This window comes from Bos indicus x Bos taurus, chromosome 8, assembly GCF_003369695.1.
Source record: "Bos indicus x Bos taurus breed Angus x Brahman F1 hybrid chromosome 8, Bos_hybrid_MaternalHap_v2.0, whole genome shotgun sequence".
NCBI classification, from domain to species: domain Eukaryota; kingdom Metazoa; phylum Chordata; class Mammalia; order Artiodactyla; family Bovidae; genus Bos; species Bos indicus x Bos taurus.
In genome coordinates this window covers 110,717,235-110,736,516 of record NC_040083.1, presented here as the reverse complement: position 1 = coordinate 110,736,516, position 19,282 = coordinate 110,717,235, and the positions used below count along the sequence as shown (strand labels likewise).

At 51.8% G+C, this 19,282-nt stretch overlaps 1 protein-coding gene across 2 annotated transcripts in view; it reads right to left on the bottom strand.

Moving 5' to 3' along the window:
* Positions 1-15,851, bottom strand: part of GSN (gelsolin) — a 60,947-nt gene extending 45,096 nt beyond the window's left edge. For both annotated transcript variants that reach the window (XM_027550691.1, XM_027550692.1), the window contains exons 1-2: positions 15,772-15,851; positions 2,510-2,597 (exon numbers count right to left, since the gene is read on the bottom strand). The gene's annotated coding sequence lies outside the window, so the exon portion shown is untranslated. The remainder of the gene's footprint in view (positions 1-2,509; positions 2,598-15,771) is intronic.
* Between the last annotated feature and the right edge of the window lie 3,431 nt (positions 15,852-19,282).

Sequence of the window (19,282 nt, the reverse complement as noted above, 5' to 3'; positions counted from 1 at the left end):
TTTGATTCACCTCCGCTCTCCAATGCAGAAGCTCGACAATGAAAACACGCAAGCCCAGAGAATGCTGGAAAGGGCTCATTTCCAGGACTGCCGACACCAAGCCTCATCCTGAGGCGCAGTGTCAGGACGCCACGGTGTGGAAAAGCCAAAAATTACAGCCTCGGGGCTCCTCAGGGCGGGACTTGGCGACTGTCTCTTTCAAGGGTTCCAATCCTGAAATTGGGGCAAAACTCTCCCCTACTTTAAAACCTCCGTGCCTCCCCAGGGGTCTAGATAAAACTCCAAACCCTAACCAAGGCCCCCGAGGGCCCGCACAACGGAGGCGCCACCTGGTCTCCAGGCCCTTCTCCCTTCGCCGTGCTCTGTTCCCAGCTCCTTCCTCTCCCTCACACTGTCCCTCACTCACACTGTTCCTTCCATCTCTCTCCTTCATCTGTCCAGACAAGAGCCCATCACACCCGCCCAGTCCCATCTGCTCTCCTAACGCCGGTCCCTTCCTTCACAGCCGAAGAAGGGATGAGTTTGTTCTGTGTATAATGGATTCCGTAGGGCTTCCCTGGGGGCTTAGCGGTAAAGAATCCGCCTGCCAATGCAGGAGACCCGGGTTCGATCCCTAGTTTGGGAAGATCCCCTGGAGAAGGGAATGGCTATCCACTCCAGCATTCTGGCCTGAAGAATTCCATGGACAGAGGAGCCTGGCAGGCTACAGTCCTTGGAGTGGCAAAGAGTTGGACACGACTTAGCGACTAAACAACAATAACTTATATAAGACCCAAGACGGTAAGACCCACGAGGGTTGGGAAAATCTCATTCTTTGCTGATTCTCCAACCCCCAGCCCAGGGCCTAAATAAATACCTGTCAAATGAAGGCACACACGCATGAACAAATCAATGAGTGAATGAGCCTCTATGTCTTACCAGACAGGAAGTGGTCAGACTCCTGCTGAACATTTGAGGAAAAAAAAACAGGGCCCCAATTAGGGAGGCCGCAGAAGTAGGAGACAAAGTGAACGGTGCAGCCTGCCAGAAGCAAAAAGGAGAGAGAGAGAGCTTCCAGGAGGAGGAGGCACCCGGGGCTCCAGCGAGGTGGGGCATGAAGAGCTGAGGAAACACCAGGAGGCATGGACACGGAGGGGTCACTGGGGAGTGCGCGAGAGGCGGGGCCCAGCACAGGGACAGCAGGACAGGGTGAAGATGCAGAGAGCCCTCAGCTGACAGGTGCACAGCGGCTGCACACTTCTGCAGAAGTGGGAAAGCAGAAGATGGTTCCTGTGTCACTTGCCAAAGCATTCAGAGAATATAACCCTTTGTGGGGACACAACGCTCAGGCCATCGGGCTCTGGGAGTTGTCAAGGCTCTGAGTCTCAGACTCTAGAGCATCAGAGCCAGGGCGGCCCCTGCCGGTCCATCTGGGCAGCTGGGGGAGGCCCCTTCATCTCGTGCCCTTGGGAGGCGGCTGTTCCCCCTCTGTGGGAGTCCAGCATTGAGGCCGCAGCATCGGAAGGCCCTTGCATCTGGGCTTGGGGAAAGAGGAACAGCACCAACTGTGGTCGGCCTGTCACGTCACCGCCTGGAAGCCAGCCGGGCTGTGGGGATGAGTAAGCCCTGGAGGTTCTCGGCCCCTTCTCCTTTCGGCAGTCAAGGTCACCAGAGCAGTGTTTCCCAGTCTTTCCGCACAGTTACTATCAGAAACTCACTTCTCTCTGTTTCAACACGGGAAGCTGGGTTATCCCCCTAGCGATGATCCTTCCCCTTTTTCCAGCTCACAAAGCCCTTCGGCATCTGTGAGCTGATGCAGTCCGCACGACAACCTTGTTAGGTGGGTGGGGGAGACCAATGCACCCATTTCACAGGCAGAGAAACCGAGGCCTGAACTGGGACCTGAGCCAGGTCTCCTGCTTCTGGCCAGAGGACTCTGCATTCCGTGCCCTGCCTCTTCACCTCCTCCAGCGGGTCACCTGTGAATCTGATAGTCAGGTGGGCCCCGCCCTGCCGGCCGGCCCAGGTGAGTGTGACTCATGCACCTTCCCTGTGACTCACACTTCTCACTCCTCCTCCGGTCAACAAGCCCGGAGCCTTGGCAGCCACACCCCAGCTTTTCTCACCCTTCCAAAGAATTCCTGCACCTCCTCCTCATGGGAGTCCACCCTCGGTGGGAGTCCACCCTCCAACCGAGGCGCTACCAGCAGCCCGGAGAGGGCAAGCACCTTCCTACCGTCACCCAGCGCAGGAGCAGCACAGCCGGGGGTGGGGGCCCAGGAGTCCTGGCACCCAGCCCACTTCTTGCCTCTTCCCCAAGGGATCACCCTTGCCTGGCCTCCCTCTCTAGGGAGGCTGAGGAGCAAATGAAGCAAGGGCAGAATGCTCTCTGAGCTTTACTAGAAAAACCCCAGGGACTGCCTTTGCACCATGTGTGCGCCCAGCGGCTGCTTCCCCAGGCCCATCCAGACCCCCCGGCAGCCAGGCTGGGTTTAGGAGGACCCAGCGGTGGCTGCACTGCTCTACCTACCTTGTGGGGCTGTGAGTGAAGAGGGCGGCTGCGTCGGAAGGGCTTGGCACCAAGGTGAAAGCGCGGCTCGGGGGCTTAGCAGCACCACCTGTAAAGAAAGGGCCAAGACTCCCAGGCTCAGGGGCTCAAGGTCATCTGGTCAGAGCCCATTTCATGCTCCTCCCCAGCCCCCACCACCCCCCATCCAGGGTCACATGCCCCTGCATGCACACCTCCAGCAGTGGGGCCCTCACTTCCTGCCAAGGCTGCAAACCTTCTATTCAAGAGTCCGGCTGGTTAAGAGCACTGTTGCTGGGATGTGCTGGAATTCTCTCTGCCCATGCCCCGTTACACGCTGGGCCTAACTCTACCCTCTGGGCTCACCCGGAGCAGGTCTGGCACCCCGTTTCCCAGTGGCCCCTCAGAGACTTGACGACGGTAACCCTGGGCCCCTCGAGTCTTCTACCCCTTTTGCTCCAGCTCTTCCTGAGATCAAGGTGTCTGGTTCCCTCCCCCGGCTTCCCTGATCTACTTTAAATGAACCCTGTCCCTACCGACAGCGCAAGACCCAGAATTAAACACTTGGATGAGCTCTCTTCAGGGCAGGGCAGCAGAACTCTCACCTCCATCATTCTAGACGCCATGCCTCTATTAATACAGCCAAAAATCCCATGAGCATTTAAAGTAACCCCATTGTATGACTGAATTCAGCTTATGGTCAGCTTCAGAACTGTGGCTTAAGATCGTGAAGTTAGACCAAAGGGCCCTTCATTTAACTAACATGTAACAATCAAGTTACGTCACCTTTCTGAGCCTCAGTTTCATTCTCTGTAAAACAGGAATTGTGGGGTAGGTGTTAGAACCTACCCCATGAGGTCATTGAGTGAGTGAGTGAATGAGTGAAAGTCGCTCAATCGTGTCTGAACTCTTATGAAGATCAAATGAGATAAAATATGTCAAGGATTTTGAATAATGTATGTGCTTACTCTACCACTTAACTCTCAGTCTGCTTCTAAAAAGTGTATCTTTCTCATGCTGTACTTATGCAGACTTCGGAGCCAAGCCTCTCACATGCCATATTCCCACCTCTATGCCTAGCGTTGCTCCACTGTTGCAAGACTGTATTACCATCATATGCTGATGAGTCTTTCTCTCCCATGAGACCATGGGCTCCGTGAGGTTGCTCTGCCTCTGAAGCCCAGGCCTGGCACGTGACCTGGCAAACAGGAGGACCCGTGGGTGTACGCTGAGTGACCAAACGCAGGGCCAGCCCACGCGCACCCAGAGTGGTTTGTGCAGCCCCAAGCTTTCAGCACCCACACTTTCAGAGACACCCGGGGTCTTCACCCTTAGTCACTCCCAGACTCCCAGTCAGCCACATTCAGGGAGCCGCTGAGCAAACTGGCTCCTGCCTGAACTGGAAAAGGGCTCTGCCCAAACCAGCTTCTCCAAGCCAGGCGGAGAGACTCCAAGATCCCAAAGGCAGCGGGGCCCTGCAGGCTCCCTGGATTAAGATGCGAGTGAACCCTATTCTTAGCTGACAGTAGACGGCCCAGACATCCCTGGGGCTTTCTACATCGTGAGCGGCACCAGTGCACAGCAAGAGATCCAGAAAGAGGCTGGGGGCTTATTTGGGCCCTGGGACCTGGAGTTAAGTGCCACCTTCGTGGGCTCCCTTCAAAGAGTTCCATATAAACTTCCCAGTTCCGTGGGGTAGATGAACACAGAGCTGCTGCCGCCAAGTCACTTCAGTCGTGTCCGACTCTGCGACCCCATAGACCGCAGCCCACCAGGCTCCGCCATCCCTGGGATTCTCCAGGCAAGAACACTGGAGTGGATTGCCATTTCCTTCTCCAACACAGAGCTGGGCTCCTGCAAATAATTAAGCAGTTCCCACTTTCCGTTAACTCCGTGAGGATGAACCTTTCAAATCCAGCCCCCTTCTCGACACACCTCCACATCTCACCCTCACCCTCTCTGGCGGTGCTGTAATTGTTCCCAAGGGCAACCTCTTTTACGCTCAAGGTTCCGCATCTCAGCATCAGCACCACCATCCCCCGTCTGGACGGACGCCGGGCATCCTCTTCAGCCACCCCGGCTCCGTCACTCTCGCCTCCCTACACCGCTGGTTCTACCCGAACGCGCCCACTGCTCCCCACCCCGACTGCCAACACGTTGGTCCAGGCCCCTCAGCCTCTTGCCTGGGAGGCTGCCATGCCTCCTACCCGTCCTCCCACTTCCTCCCACCCCGTCCTCCCACCCACTCCCTCCTCCCCTCCAGAGCAAGCCAGACCACGTTGCTCCTCTGCGCAGACTCAGCCATGACTCCCTGATGGCCCCCAGGTAAAACCCAACGTCCTCAGCGGCCCTTTAACCATGCGCGCCTTTTATGGTCTGCCCTCATCAGTCTTGAGCCTCAGCTCTCCCCAGTTCCCGTCTTCCACCCACACCCCTCCAAGCTCCAGCCAGAGGCAGCTGCACTGGCCCTTAAATCTGCCTATAATCTTTGCACAGACTGTCTCCTCTGTTCCCGAGCTCTCTTCCATCCCTGTTCTTTTCTCCTTCCGCTCATGATCAAGCCCAGGTTTCCTCCGAGAACTCACCTCTAACCCCCCCTTCCCCGTGAGGCTGAGCTCCTCTGAGCCTCGGCCCGTTTCCCTGCCACACTGTTACACTCTGTTTCCAAGTGTGCCTCCCCCCGTCAGACTAAGACCCGCTTCCCTGTATCCCAGAGTCTAGCCTAGGGCCACCACAGCTCAAGATTCAAGGAAGGCAGAAACTAGTAAATCACACGCATGTTCACGTGTGTGCACACGTGCGTAAACACTCATGCACAAACACGTTCTCAGAGACGGCAAAGGGCGCAGGTGCTGCCACCTATGGGCAAAAAGAGCATTACACGCTTTCCTGCGCTCTGGACGCCGGGAGCCGTCGAATTTCAGATTCACTGGTGTAGAACTGTTGTTATTGCTTAATCGCTAAGTGGTGTCCAACTCTGCGACCCCATGGACGCCAGGCTCCTTTGTCCCTGGGACTTCCCAGGCAAGAATAGTTAACCCCAGCTAACTCCAAGTCGGTCTGTTTTCCATTTTGGGCCTTAAGGCTGCCACAACTTAGAAACAAGGTCTGTAAACCAGCTTTGGTCACGGCCCGCATGCTGCATGGAGCCCTAAAGAGGGGTGTCTCCTTCCAGTAGTCACCATCCTTGCCTGGGGCTCCTGTGAAGCCTATTCGCTGGGTTAGATCTTAGAGCTGCCTGCCCATGGAAGGAGTGGGTAGAGAGCTTGCCATTAGTGAAGGTGTATAATCATCAGGAACCCCATCTGTTTGGATGGCTAAAAAGGAGCTTTCTGCCCTGCGGGGGTGAAGGGGTGAAGGAGAAGCGGAAACAGAGGTGTTTTTCTTCCAAAAGACTGTTTCCAGATCGCTGAGAGGACCCTCAGATTTGGGGTGTGTGTGTGTGTGAAGTTCCTTCAATCTTATCTGATTCTCTGCGACCCTATGGACTGCAGCCGGCCAGGCTCCTCTGTCCCTGAGACTTTCCAGGCAAGAACACTGGAGTGGGCTGCCATTTCCTGCTGCAGTCAGATTTGGGGAGGGTGTGTGCCCTGTCAGGCAACGCCAGAGGGTTCAAATGACACCAGCTGTCATTGGGCACCTACCCAGTGTAAATTCCTTACATACATCGTGTCTCATCCTCTCAACTCAGCGGGCAGCTGTCACAGTCCCCGTCTTGTGAAGGAAGAACACAAGTTCAGAGAGGTGAAGTGCTGTGCTCAGGGTCACACGGCTAAGGTGCCTGAGCAGCTGCCACCAAGTCAGGCCGCCTCCCCGACAGCTTGGTCTCACCAGACTTCAAGCTGGGCCTCTTGCTTACTAGACAAAAATATAGAGCTCCAGTTACTCTAGACCAGGGGTTAGCAAACTTTTACTGTGAAGTGCTAGGACTTCTCTGGGGGGTCCAGTGGTTAGGACTGTGTACTCTCACTGCAGGGGGCACAGGTTCGATCCCGAGTCAGGGAACTAAGATCCCACATGCCATGACCAACATTTTTAAAAGAGAGAAAGAGAGAGAAAAGAGCCAGATAGGAAATAGTTTAAACTTTGCAGCCACACACCCTGTTGCAGATTCTTCCTTGTTCAGTTTCGGATTTTCTTTTTTACAGTATTTTAAAAATGTAAAAACCATTTTTAGCTTGGAGGCATACAAAAACAGGCTGGGGCTTCCCCAGGGCTGTAGTTTGCAGCCTACAGCTGTAAGAGAATAATACGTATAACCTTAAGTATAAAAACTTCTGGTGGAAATGTTTTATGCCAAACACTAGGCCCTTCAGCTGTATTTCTCCCCCTTCAGATGACATCCTACTGAGTCACTCTCTCCTAAAGAAGAGCCCTGCCCTGCTCTGAAATTCAAGGGCTGTTCAGATTCTAGAAACATAACTGCGGACCAAATACAGTTCCGCTTAGTGCTATGAGATGACAGAAGCAAGTACAATGGGTAGAAAGAACCTCAAGGATAAGATATCAGGAGTTCTCGGCTCTAGTCTGGGCCTTGAACAAAGGATTTAGAATCTTACTAGGCTTCCCTGGTGGCTCAGCTGGTAGAGAACCCACCTGTGAATGCAGGAGACACAAGAGTCATGGGTTCGATCTCTGGGTCGGGAATATTCCCGAGAGAAGGTAATGGCAACCCGATCCAGTATTCTTGCCTGTAAAATTCCGCTGACAGAGGAGTCTGGCGGACTACAGTCCACGGGATTGCCGAGTTGGGAATAACAGCGCATGCGCGCACGCAGTCCACGGGCCTGAGGAGTTGGGTATAACCGAGCGCGTGCGCACACGCATGCCAGCTGTGGTCCCTGGACCCGCAGCATCTGCGTTAGCTGGGAGGGCATTAGAAGTGCAGACGGGGACTCCCTGGTGGTTCAGTGGTTAGAACTCTGTGCTCCCAATGTAGGGGGCACAGGTTCCATCCCTGGTTAGGGAAGATGCCACATGTTTCAAGGCCAAAAAAAAAAAAAAAGTAAGTGTCACGCCCCACTCCAGACATACTAAGCCAGAATCTGCATTTTCACAAAATTCCCAGGTGATTTGGGAGCACAGTAAGTTTGAGATGCTCTAAAACGTCTCTTACGTCCAGTCGCAACACTGTTGACAGAACCCTTCCCCTGAGGAGAGAAAAGGTCCAAAGGTCTTTTTTGGTGTTGTAAAAATAAGTCTCTGCCCTCACGCCTGCACTCTTTGTGACCCCATGGACTGTATAGTCCACCAGCCTCCTCTGTCCAAGGTATTCTCCTGGCAAAAATACTAGAGTGGGTTGCCATTTCCTCCTCCAAGGGATCTTCCCGACCCAGGGATCGAACCTGGGTCTCTTACGTCTCCTACACTGGCAGGCAGATTCTTTAACACCAGCGCCACCAGTGACCTCAAAAAACACCCCACTTCAGGACGCACACTCAAGAGACCAAGACCTGCCACTGAGGCTTGAAATTAAGCCTTCGACTGGTGGAAAAGTAAACCCAGGTGGACGAGAGGTGACAGTCCTCAATTCATAGTAGGAGAAACTGGCTCAAAAGGAAAATGACTTTCCCAGGACCACACTGCCAGGACAGACTCGGGGGCTGACCACGGCCCAGTTCCTTAATCTCCCCAGGCCTTGGGCTTTATGATCATTGAAATCGTTTTCATTTAGATGAGTACTTCTGAAATCTCACAAGTGGCGGAGCAGCAATCAGAGAACTTACTCTGAGCTTTAGGAAATTCACTTGCTCTCTCTGGGTCTGAGTATTCCCGGCCATGAAGTGAGGAGGTGGGACCAGGCAGCTTCTGAGGTCTAACTGTAAGGGTCGGAATCTGGAAAGGGCTTCTAGGTGAGGAGGCAGTCAGGAGAGGGGCCTTCTGCAGAGGGTGACCTCAGTCACACTGAAGTCTGGAAACAGAGGCAAGGACTTACATCCTGAACATGGAGGCGGCACGCTGACCGGGCCGCAGCTTAGGTCTGTGGCGAGTGCAAAGCAGAAACTGCGGTGCGAACCGGCTTCTCCCTGCCTCCTCTGCCCAGGATCTTAATCTTTAGCACTTGCTGATGCCGAACTGTGCAAATCTACAGGTATACCTCGATTTATTGCACTTCAGTTTACTGAGCTTCATCGAGACTACATTTTTCACAAACTGAAGGTTTGTGGCAATCTTTGAGCAAATGGTCTTGTGACATCATGTTTCCAATAGCATTTGCTTACTCTGTGTTTCTGCATCACATTTTGGGAATTCTTGCCATAGTCTGTTTAAACTTTTTCATGATTGTTGTATTTGTTATGGTGATTGGTCATCGGTAATCTATGCTGTTACTTCTGTGACTAGCTGAAGGCTCGGATGATGGGTAGCGTTTTTTAGCAATGCAGTGTTTTTGAGTTAAGGTACGTACCTTGATTTTTGAGACGGAACACTGTTGCACACTAAACAGGCGACAGCGTAGTGTCAACATGGCTTTTACACGCGCTGGAAAACCAAGAATTCTGTACGCCTTGCTTTATCGTGATAGTCACTTTACTGTGGCGATCCGGAATGGAAACCTCAGTATCTCTGAGTTATGCCTGTGTTTGCTAAATGAAGAAATGTTTCAGAAGAATGGTCCCTGAGCCTTCTAACAGCACAGTTAGGCTTTTGATAACCAGCCTCAGATGTTCCCCAAAGAAAGGCTGCTGGAAATACAAACTGCTACAACCTTTCAAGCATGGAAGTTTGGCAAAATGTAGCAAAAGCTGTAAATTTGTCATTTTTGACTCAACAGCTCCATTTCTTGGGCTCTCTTTTAGAAAACAATGAGAAAGGAATAATTTATGCACTAGAATGCTCATTGCAGCACTGTTTATCAGCAGCCTGAATGCCTAATAACAGACGATGTGAAGTGAATCACTCACATCATAGATACAATAATAGAGAGTAACAAAAAAAATCAGGTCAGCATTCATCATTTTAATAATAAAAATGTGAAACTTTTTTTTACAAATAGAATTCATTATTTTCTTTAATCCCCCAGTCTATTAGAATGAAAGATTTTAGATAAACATGCATTTATCCACTTAGAGTATACTTTTAAAACTCTTTAAAAAATTAAATTTAGAGTACTAAATAACATGAAAAAATATTTATGTTATAACATTTGGGAACAAAAATGCAGAAAGTCAGAACAGAAGATTACAAATGTGTTATGACCACAGTTCTGTCAGGGGTAAAAGAATATGTGCTGAAAATATTAGGAAGGAAATGCACCCAAATGTTAACACTGATTATCTTGTGTTGGCAGAATTATGGACATTCTTATTGTTTATACTATTTTTATTTTCTACATTTTCTATCATAATTACTATATTTATAAAAAAGAAAAAAAGTCATTGGAGGAGGGGAAAAAAAAAGACATATCCTGTGGGTATCCCACCCACAACACTCTGCCGCTCCTCCAAAATTAACCAGCATTTACTGAGTACCCACCAAGGGCCCAGCCCTGCCACAGCCACTATAGAAGGAAAATTAAGGGCCAAGCCCCACCCTGAAGGCTTACATATACCGTATATATATTATTTGTTTGCAAATAAACTGGGATCAAATGATATCCTTGCTGAAGTTGGAAAGAAGGCTGTTTGCTTAACCGGTTCAGCAGAATAAATAAATCCACCCCTACTGGCGTGGCACCTTCATCCCAGTTCCCTGAGAAGCTCCACGGCTCAAACTGCCCCTGGAGTCCCCCTTGGGAAGGGCACGTTTTAGGGACACGTTACAGCCAAGGAAGAAAACTGTTAATCCTGAGTCCAAAAATTGGGTGCAAGAGGTGCAGAGACGCACCCTCAGACAGAACCTGTGAGGCACCAGGACGCAGCAGGATGGGGCCTGGGAAAGAACCTATCTGGCTACGTGGTCCCTGGGGACCCCAGGCATGAGCGCTCACATCTCCAGACTTCAGCTTCCTCATCTGTAAAATGGGGCCCATAACAACCTCAGGGCTACTGTGAGGCTCAAAAAAGAGAAAGGAAGGCATTTCATTTCTCTGGGCTGAGCCTCAGTTTCCTTATCTGTAAAACTGAGTAAATATCTCCTCCCTAGTGGAGCTGTTAAAAAGATAAAACAAGATGGTAAAGACGAAAAGTGAACACAGTAAGAACGCCACCGACAGGGGTCCTCACCCTTACTGCTTGTAGAGCAGGGAATGGGATACATGCATGAATCCTAGGCCTCAACTGCCGTATCTGTAAAATGGGCAACCAACTGAATTCACAAAGACCCAATTTATGAACAGCAGCCGAATCTCCAGCTGATGCTGGTGCAAGTCACTCAAACAAGGGTGACTGCTGTGGGCTCACTTCATGCTTAGAGACGTGGGGGCCCCATGTCCCTGCAGTGGGCACAAAGCCCCCTGGCTCAGAGGCCGCCGGGGCTGGGAGGGCGTGACATTATTCTGTCCACCCGCCTAACGCCAGGGGACACGGGCCCAGCGGAAGGCACGGACTAGCTCAAGTCACCCAGTATTTTGCCAAATGGCAAAACCAGGACTCAAGCCCAGGCCTTCTGCTGTCCAGCCTTGCCCATCACACCCACCGCTGTTCTCTGCCCTGCCCTTAAATTGCTGATGTGGTCCTGGGCAGGGCAGGGGAGAGCAGGCAGCAACAGCAGGGGGTTGGGGGTGGGGAGGAAAAGCCAGAGAGCAGCAGGAACCCAGCCTGCCTGTGGTCTCCAAACTCGCAAACCACATCAGGCTGAAATATGACACATGCTCACTCGGTTGAAAGGGAGGAGATATTTTTACTTAACATCCCCCAGCTGCCTGAACACTGGTCTCTTTCTTTCCCTCCCCTACAAAGTACATAGCTCCTGGGACCAGGTTTTCCCTGCTTCTGCTGGCGTTTTCTCAGGAAATAACCATGGGGAGGGGAGGGCCGGGGAGAGAGATGTTGCCCATTCTTCCTGGCTTCCTCAGAAAGCTTTCCTGAGCGGGGGCTCCAGCAGTGAAAGGAGGCTGGGCCCCCAGTTAACTCTCTGAGTGAACCTGGGCAAGTCTCTGTCCTCTCAGAGCCGGGATTTCCTGAAATGGAGGAAAGATGGACCTACACTCTGAGTCCTGTAGGTAGTACAGAAAAGCATGAATTTAGAGAGTCCCTTGGACTGCAGGGTCATCCAACCAGTCCGTCCTAAAGGAGATCAGTCCTAGGTGTTCACTGGAAGGACTGATGCTGAAGCTGAAACTCCAGTACTTTGGCCACCTCATGCGAAGAGTTGACTCATTGGAAAAGACCCTGATGCTGGGAAAGATTGAGGGCAGGAGGAGAAGGGGACGACAGAGGATGAGATGGTTAGATGGCATCACTGACTTGATGGACATGGGTTTGGTGGACTCCGGGAGTTGGTGATGGACAGGGAGGCCTGGCATGCTGTGGTCCATGGGGTCGCAAAGAGTCGGACACGACTGAGCTACTGAACTGAACGAACAGTCCTGAGAGGCCCCTCCAGGCCTAAACTCCCCACGCCATGCATGCGGATCAGCACCCCTCCTCACAGCCCCAGCAAAACTCCACCTGCAGTTCTCATAACGTCAGGACTAGATGGCTTCGCCAGTAGAACATTTAAGGCAGTGATTAAGAGCTACCGCCCTACAGTCAGACCTCCGGAATCCTAGCACTGACACCTAACTGCCTCACAAGCCAAAGTACATTCCTTAGCCTCTCTGAGCCTCAGTTACGTCCTCTACAGAAGCAGATAACAGGACCTAACTCAGACACATGATCGTGAAGAACCAACAAAGTAATTAACGCCCCAGCGCTTGGTTTACTAAAAGGTAGCTTTTTATCATGGAGACCAACATCTCCCCATTTCACAGATGAGGACACTGAGGCCCCGTGAGCCAGGACTTGCCCAAAGTCACTCAAAATAACTCAGATTACAGCTCCACTCCTAAGTCAGTGCATCTAACTTCTCTCAGTTCTGCCATCTCTAATAACTAATCCATGCTCAAAGACTGTAGATATGGGCTGTAAAGTTCTCTTGAAGAAAACCAGAGACCAGTGCCCCAGCAAGGGATGACAGAATATGCAGAAATCATCTCTATGACCTGACAGCTTCTCACCAGAGACCCAAGCTGCCGACATGAAGTGGGGAGAAGTGACCCTCCGGCACTGGATGGCTAAGAAGCGTGAAGGCATCCAGTATTCAGCTCTTGCTTGCGACAGTTCCACAGAACTGCACACATAGCTGTCCACAGGGCCACCTCTGGGGCAAGAAGGGGTTACAGGGATGAGGCTTACTCTATTCTCTAGGCTTGAATCTCTTTTTTTTTAGAGTTTATTTTCAATTGGAGGATAACTGCTTTACAATCTTGTGTTGTCTTTGCCAAACATCAACATGTATCACCCACAGGTACTCACATGCCCCTCCCTCCTGAACCTCCCTTCCACCTCCCACCCCATCCCACTCCTCCAGGTTGTCACAGAGCCCCAGATTTGACCTCCCTGTGTCATACAGCAAGGCTTGAATCTTTAACAATATTTCTTTGCTTTAAAAGTAAAGCTCAATACTGAAAATCTCAGAATAACTTGGCAACCTTGTCCAATAGCTGCAAGCCCACTACTTGCTTTTAGATAAAATTTGCTGCCAGTTCTGACGGGTTCTTCAGCTGGGATTCCAGAATCTGCCACTCTGGTCCATCCCATGGCCATTGGTCTGGTTCAGACCTGCACTCTCTTTCACTCGACCATCCAGTAGCCTCCTAAGGAATCCCTGTATCTTGAGTGAAAAGTAAAGGGAAGTCGCTCAGTCATGTCCGACTCTTTGCGACCCTATGGACTGTAGCCTACCAGGCTCTGAGAAGCCTCTCAAGAGTACTGGAGTGGGTGGCCATTTCCTTCTCTGGGGGATCTTCCCAACCCAGGGCTCGAACACGGGTCTCCGGCATTGCAGGCAGACGCTTTACTGTCTGAGCCACCAGGGAAGCCTTCAGTGCAGCCCCTTCCAAAGCATCTGCTACAAAGCCACCAGATTACTCAGAGTTTTGATCACTGCCCTCAGGCTAAAGTCCAAGCCCTTAGTTTACGATCTAGCTCCCTCTTGATTATGGTCTTCCCTGGTGGCTCAGATGGTAAAGCATCTGTCTACAATGCGGGAGACCTGGGTTCCATCACTGGGTCGGGAAGATCCGCTGGAGAAGGAAATGGCAATCCACTCCAGTACTATTGCCTGGAAAATCCCATGGACAGAGGAGCCTGGTAAGCTACACAGTCCATGGGGTCTCAAAGAGTCGGACACGACTGAGCGACTTCACTTTCCTTTCCTTTTCCTTTCCCTCTTGATTTACAGTCTCAACTCCCGCCACTCCACCTTTCCCTCATCTGCATCCTCGCCTTGTGGACTGCTCAGAAAGCCTCAGTGCCTTTGCACGAGCTGTGCCTGCTTCTCAGCATGTCTTACTGCCCATTGCCTTATCTCCTGGGAAACTTTTGCTCATTTCTGAGGTCTGGGTGGCCCAAACAGACTTAGTCACCCCTTTATAGGCTGAAGTTAATTCTCAGTATTGCAACTTTGTTCCGAACACTATAGATGAGACGCATCTTGAGGACAAATATCTTTGCCTTCCTCAAGGCTCTTGGGCCCTCGCAGGGCAAGACACTGAACACAGGCCCTGAAGAGTGCTGAATCAAGGAAGAAGGGAAGGAAGGAAACCCCTCCTGGGAGATGCCTGCTTTTCCAAATTGATGTCAGTCCCCAATAAAAAAGACTATGGAAAATTCTGGAGTAAAGTTCCTTTCCCTGATTCACACAGTAACTTTTTTTGCTGCGAAACTCACCCGGGTGCCAATTCAAGCTCCCCGGGCTGTTTATGATTTCCCTGGCATTTATAAATAGTGAGGCCTCAAAAAGGAAAATGGAGTTTCAGGGGAACTGGAAGCTGCCGTTCCCCCTCCCAACCTTCCTCCTCCATTCCAGGCCTCTTCCCCTTAATTAACATCCCCAAGAAACGCCAACCAGCACTCCAGAGTGTGAGTATGTCTTGGAGGGGTGTGTGTGTGTGTGTGTGTGTGTGTAGTGCTCAGTTTCTTAGTGAATGGAACTCGAGGCTCAAGAAGAGTCTAAAGCCCCAGGAGCTAGAAGTCAGCCAAGTGCGAATGGCACTGAGTCCCAGGCCGGCCCCTTCCTCACTGTGTATCAGCCGCTCACCAGCTCTCAGGGCCCTGCAGCTTTCTCAACTGTGGAACCAGGCTGGTGAGATTCCATCAAGCTGTGGTTACTGTAAAGCGCAGTGCAGCAAGAGTTCATAGGGCTCTGGTCAGAAACACGGTCCTGGGAGAGCAGGACCCGCAGGGTTAGCCTCAGAAAAGTCCCCAGAGGCCCCGGCTTCCAGGAAAAGCCGAAAAGCAGTCACCCACAGGGCACCCTGATTTTCCCCTGCTCTCCTGAGTTCTGGGTGTCATAAAGCTGTCCTCCCTGTTTTGAGTTAGATGTGAGGGCGGAATAAAGGGCGGATGTCTGGGTGTCTGAGGCCGAAGCTCCCTGCAGCCCCGCCAGCCTCCTCGGCCCGGGGCCTTGCTTTCGGCCACTGCGGAGAGCAGCCGGGCTGCGCTGGGCCAGGGGACACGCAGTTATCAGATTCTGAGGCGTGTGGACCCAAGCAGAGATGGGGACCCCAGGGAGAAAGTCTGGTTCCAATCCCTGTCCGCACCTCAAAGAAGTTTCCGTGTGAGTCAGGGAAGGGCCCGTGCTCTGCAGGGCGGAGGGACGGACAGCGCCGACAGGTAGCAGCGGCAAGCCGATCCCAGACCAGTAAGAGGAAGAACTTCCTAATAGTGCTGGGCCCAGAAAGGGGAAGGAGGTGGGGGTGGGGGCTCCTCATCTCCAGGGGAGCGCAGGCAGAGGCATTACTCCTGGAGATGCGCGAGGCAGACTCCCCGGCGGAGTCGCCGCCCAGACCTCTGCAAGCCTGAGACCACCTACGGGCGAGTGCGGGGCTGACCCCGGGCCCACGCACCCCACCGGCGCTAAGTGGGTCAAAGTCAGCTCGAGTGCACCACGGGGCCTGTGGGTGGAGGCCTGAATCCCCTCACTCCCCACCCGAGCCCCCCAGCTCTCCCCGACCCCCGGAAGACCCGCAAGGTGGGGGGAAGGGGGGCCCTTTTTCCGCGATGCCCCGGCTGCTGGGCCGAGCTCCAGGCGCGGGCGAGCTCGGCCCGCGCGCGGAGGGAGAAAGGACCCAGAAGCCCGGGATCCCCGGGCGTCCCGGGGTCGTGGTCGCTCCCCTCGCCTACCTGCGGCTGCGGCGCTGGCGACGGCTGCTGCTGGGTCCAGCTGTGCTCAGCTGGCTGCGGGCGGCGGGGCTGGGGCGGGCAGGGCGCGGGCGGGGCGGGCAGGGCGCGGGCGGGGGCCGCCCTCGGGGCGGGGCCGCCGGGCGGCGCGGGGGAGGAGCGCCGGCCCCGCCCACAGGCGGCCGGGAGCACGGCGACTCTGGCTCCGGACCCGCCTCGGTGTGCCCTTTGCCTAAGGAAAGGATCGAGCTACCTGCTTCACATGGGAGGAAACTGAGGCCCGCAGCACCGCGGGGGGGTCGACAGGAGCCTGGGGAGAGGGGAGGAGACTCGGGGGGCGCCTGGAGCTGGGCTGGGGCCAAAGAGCTCAGTTGGGATGGGCAGCCTGCGGGGTGAGATTCAGCTCCGGGGCGGTCGGGCTCCAGGAGGCAAAGCCCTCAGAAGATGACCTGGGCAGTCCACAAAAGCAGAATAGGAGTGTGGGCAGCAGCGAGAGACCCTGAAGGGAACAAAGGAGCAGAATGAGGCCTGGTTGCCTTCAGGAACGAGAAATACACGAAATGCCAAAGCGCATCCCTGTCCTTAAAATGTTAAGCTGGGGCTTTGGAGTCAGACCACCTGGGCTTGACCCCCTGACCTACTAGTCCTGAAACGTTGGACAAGTGACCTAAGGTATCAAAGTGCCAATTTCCTTATCTGTAAAATGGGCATCATAATTTCATCTTCATGCGTCTGTTGGGAAGACTTAATGAAAGAAAGTCTTAACACCATATCAAGTGCTGTGAGTTCTCTGTAAATGGAAGGTTTTATTAGTGTGATGTGAAGTCGCTCAGTCGTGTCCGACTCTTTGGGACCCCATGGACACCAGGCTCCTTTGTCCATGGGATTTTCCCTGCAAGAGTACTGGGGAGGGTTGCCATTTCCTTCTCCAGGGAATCTTCCTGACCCAGGGATCAAACCTAGGTCTCCCGCATTGTCAGACAGATGCTTTACCATCTGAGCCACCAGGGAAGGTGGTATTAGTGTGATGGCAGATATTATATTAGGTGCCAGAGCAAATCCACATTGTCAAAAAGATGAATGCAAGGTCACTTCTAAACAAATGTAGTGTTTTATTTATCATAACAGCATCTCTTGCATTTGAGAGAGAGCCATTTATGATGGATAAGGGATTCCCAGGTGGTGCAGTGGTAAAGAATCCACCTGCCAATGCAGGAGACATAAGAGACACAGATTTGATCCCTGGGTGGGGAAGATCCCCCAGGGAAGGGAATGGCAACCAGCTCCAGTATTCTTGCAGGGAAAATCCCATGGACAGAGGAACCAGGCAGGCCCCAGTCCATGGAGTCACAAGAGTCAGACACGACTGAGCGACTGAGCAGGCGCGCATTTACAGTGGAGCAGGGCGTAGAACTGGAGAAGGCAATGGCACCCACTCCAGTACTCTTGCCTGGAAAATCCCATGGATGGAGGAGCCTGGCGGGCTGCAGTCCATTGGGTCTCGAAGAGTCGGTCTTGACTGAAGCGACTTAGCAGCAGCAGCAGGGCGTAGAACAGCCTCTGACAGTCTCGGTGCATGTGAGAGTTCCCCGTCTCCTGCAGCTGCTCTGTGACTCCAAGTTGGGAGACCCACATTGCAGATAAGACCAGAGGACTGAGGTGTCCGTTCCCAGCCTAGGTGAGGGCTGCAGCCCCATGTTCAGCTGAGTAAATCTCCCTCCAGCACAAGAGAAAATATATGAAGTCAATAACTGCTGGGTGCTGGGAATCAGACAGAAAACCTGGTGTTATTTAAGTAGCAGAGAGGCTAAGAGCACAGCATTCACTTCCTGGTTTTTTCTAGTTTTTTTTTTTTTTTTTTTCCTAGTTTTTTAATTAAGTAGCAGCGAGGGAAGCCACAGGACCTGGAGATTCCCAGCCAGGTTCTTCCCCTGCGGCAACCATTTTCTACATCTCTAGTGATGACAGGGATTTGATTTAGGTCATACGTGAATGGTCTAGTGCTTTTCCCTACTTTCTTCAATTTAAGTCTGAATTTGGCAATAAGGAGTTCTTGATCTGAGCCACAGTCAGCTCCTGGTCTTGTTTTTGCTGATTGTATAGAGCTTCTCCCTCTTTGGCTGCAAAGAATATAATCAATCTGATTTTGGTGTTGACCATCTGGTGATGTCCATGTGTAGAGTCTTCTCTTGTGTTGTTGGAAGAGGGTGTTTGCTATGACCAGTGCATTCTCTTGGCAAAACTCTATTAGCTTTTGCCCTGCTTCATTCCGTATTCCAAGGCCAAATTTGCCTGTTACTCCAAGTGTTTCTTGACTTTCTACTTTTGCATTCCAGTCCCCTATAATGAATGAAAAGGACATCTTTTTTGGGTGTTAGCTCTAAAAGGTCTTATAGGTCTTCATAGAACCCTTCAACTTCAGCTTCTTCAGTGTTACTGTTTGGGGCATAGGCTTGGATTACTGTGATATTGAATGGTTTGCCTTGGAAACGAATAGAGATCATTCTGTCGTTTTTGAGATTGCATCCAAGTACTGCATTTCAGACTCTTTTGTTGACCATGATGGCTACTCCATTTCCTCTAACGGATTCCTGCCCACAGTAGTAGATATAATGGTCATCTGAGTTAAATTCACCCATTCCAGTCCATTTTAGTTCGCTGATTCCTAGAATGTCGACGTTCGCTCTTGCCATCTCCTGTTTGACCACTTCCAATTTGCCTTGATTCATGGACCTGACATTCCAGGTTCCTTTGCAATATTGCTCTTTACAGCATCGACCTTGCTTCTATCACCAGTCACATCCACAGCTGGGTATTGTTGTTGCTTTGGCTCCATCCCTTCATTCTTTCTGGAGTTATTTCTCCACTAATCTCCAGTAGCATATTGGGCACCTACCAACCTGGGGAGTTCCTCTTTCAGTATCCTATCCTTTTGCCTTTTCATACTGTTCATGGGGTTCTCAGGGGAAGAATAATGAAGTGGTTTGCCATTCCCTTCTCCAGTGGACCACATTCTGTCAGGTATGACCGAAATCAAATCCCTTATGATTATACAGTGGAAGTGAGAAATAGATTTAAGGGACTAGATCTGATAGACACAGTGCCTGATGAACTATGGATGGAGGTTCCTGACATTGTACAGGAGGCAGGCATCAAGACCATTCCCATGCAAAAGAAATGCCAAAAAGCAAAATGGCTGTCTGGGGAGGCCTTACAAATAGCTGTGAAAAGAAGAGAAGTGAAAAGGAAAGATATAAGCATCTGAGTGCAGAGTTCCAAAGAATAGCAAGGAGAGATAAGAAAGCCTTCCTCAGCGATCAATGCAAGGAAATAGAGGAAAACAACAGAATGGGAAAGACTAGAGATCTCTTCAAGAAAATTAGAGATGCCAAGGGAACTTTTCATGCAAAGATGGGCTCAATAAAAGACAGAAATGGTATGGACCTAACAGAAGCAGAAGATATTAAGAAGAGGTGGCAAGAATACACAGGAGAACTGTACAAAAAAGATCTTC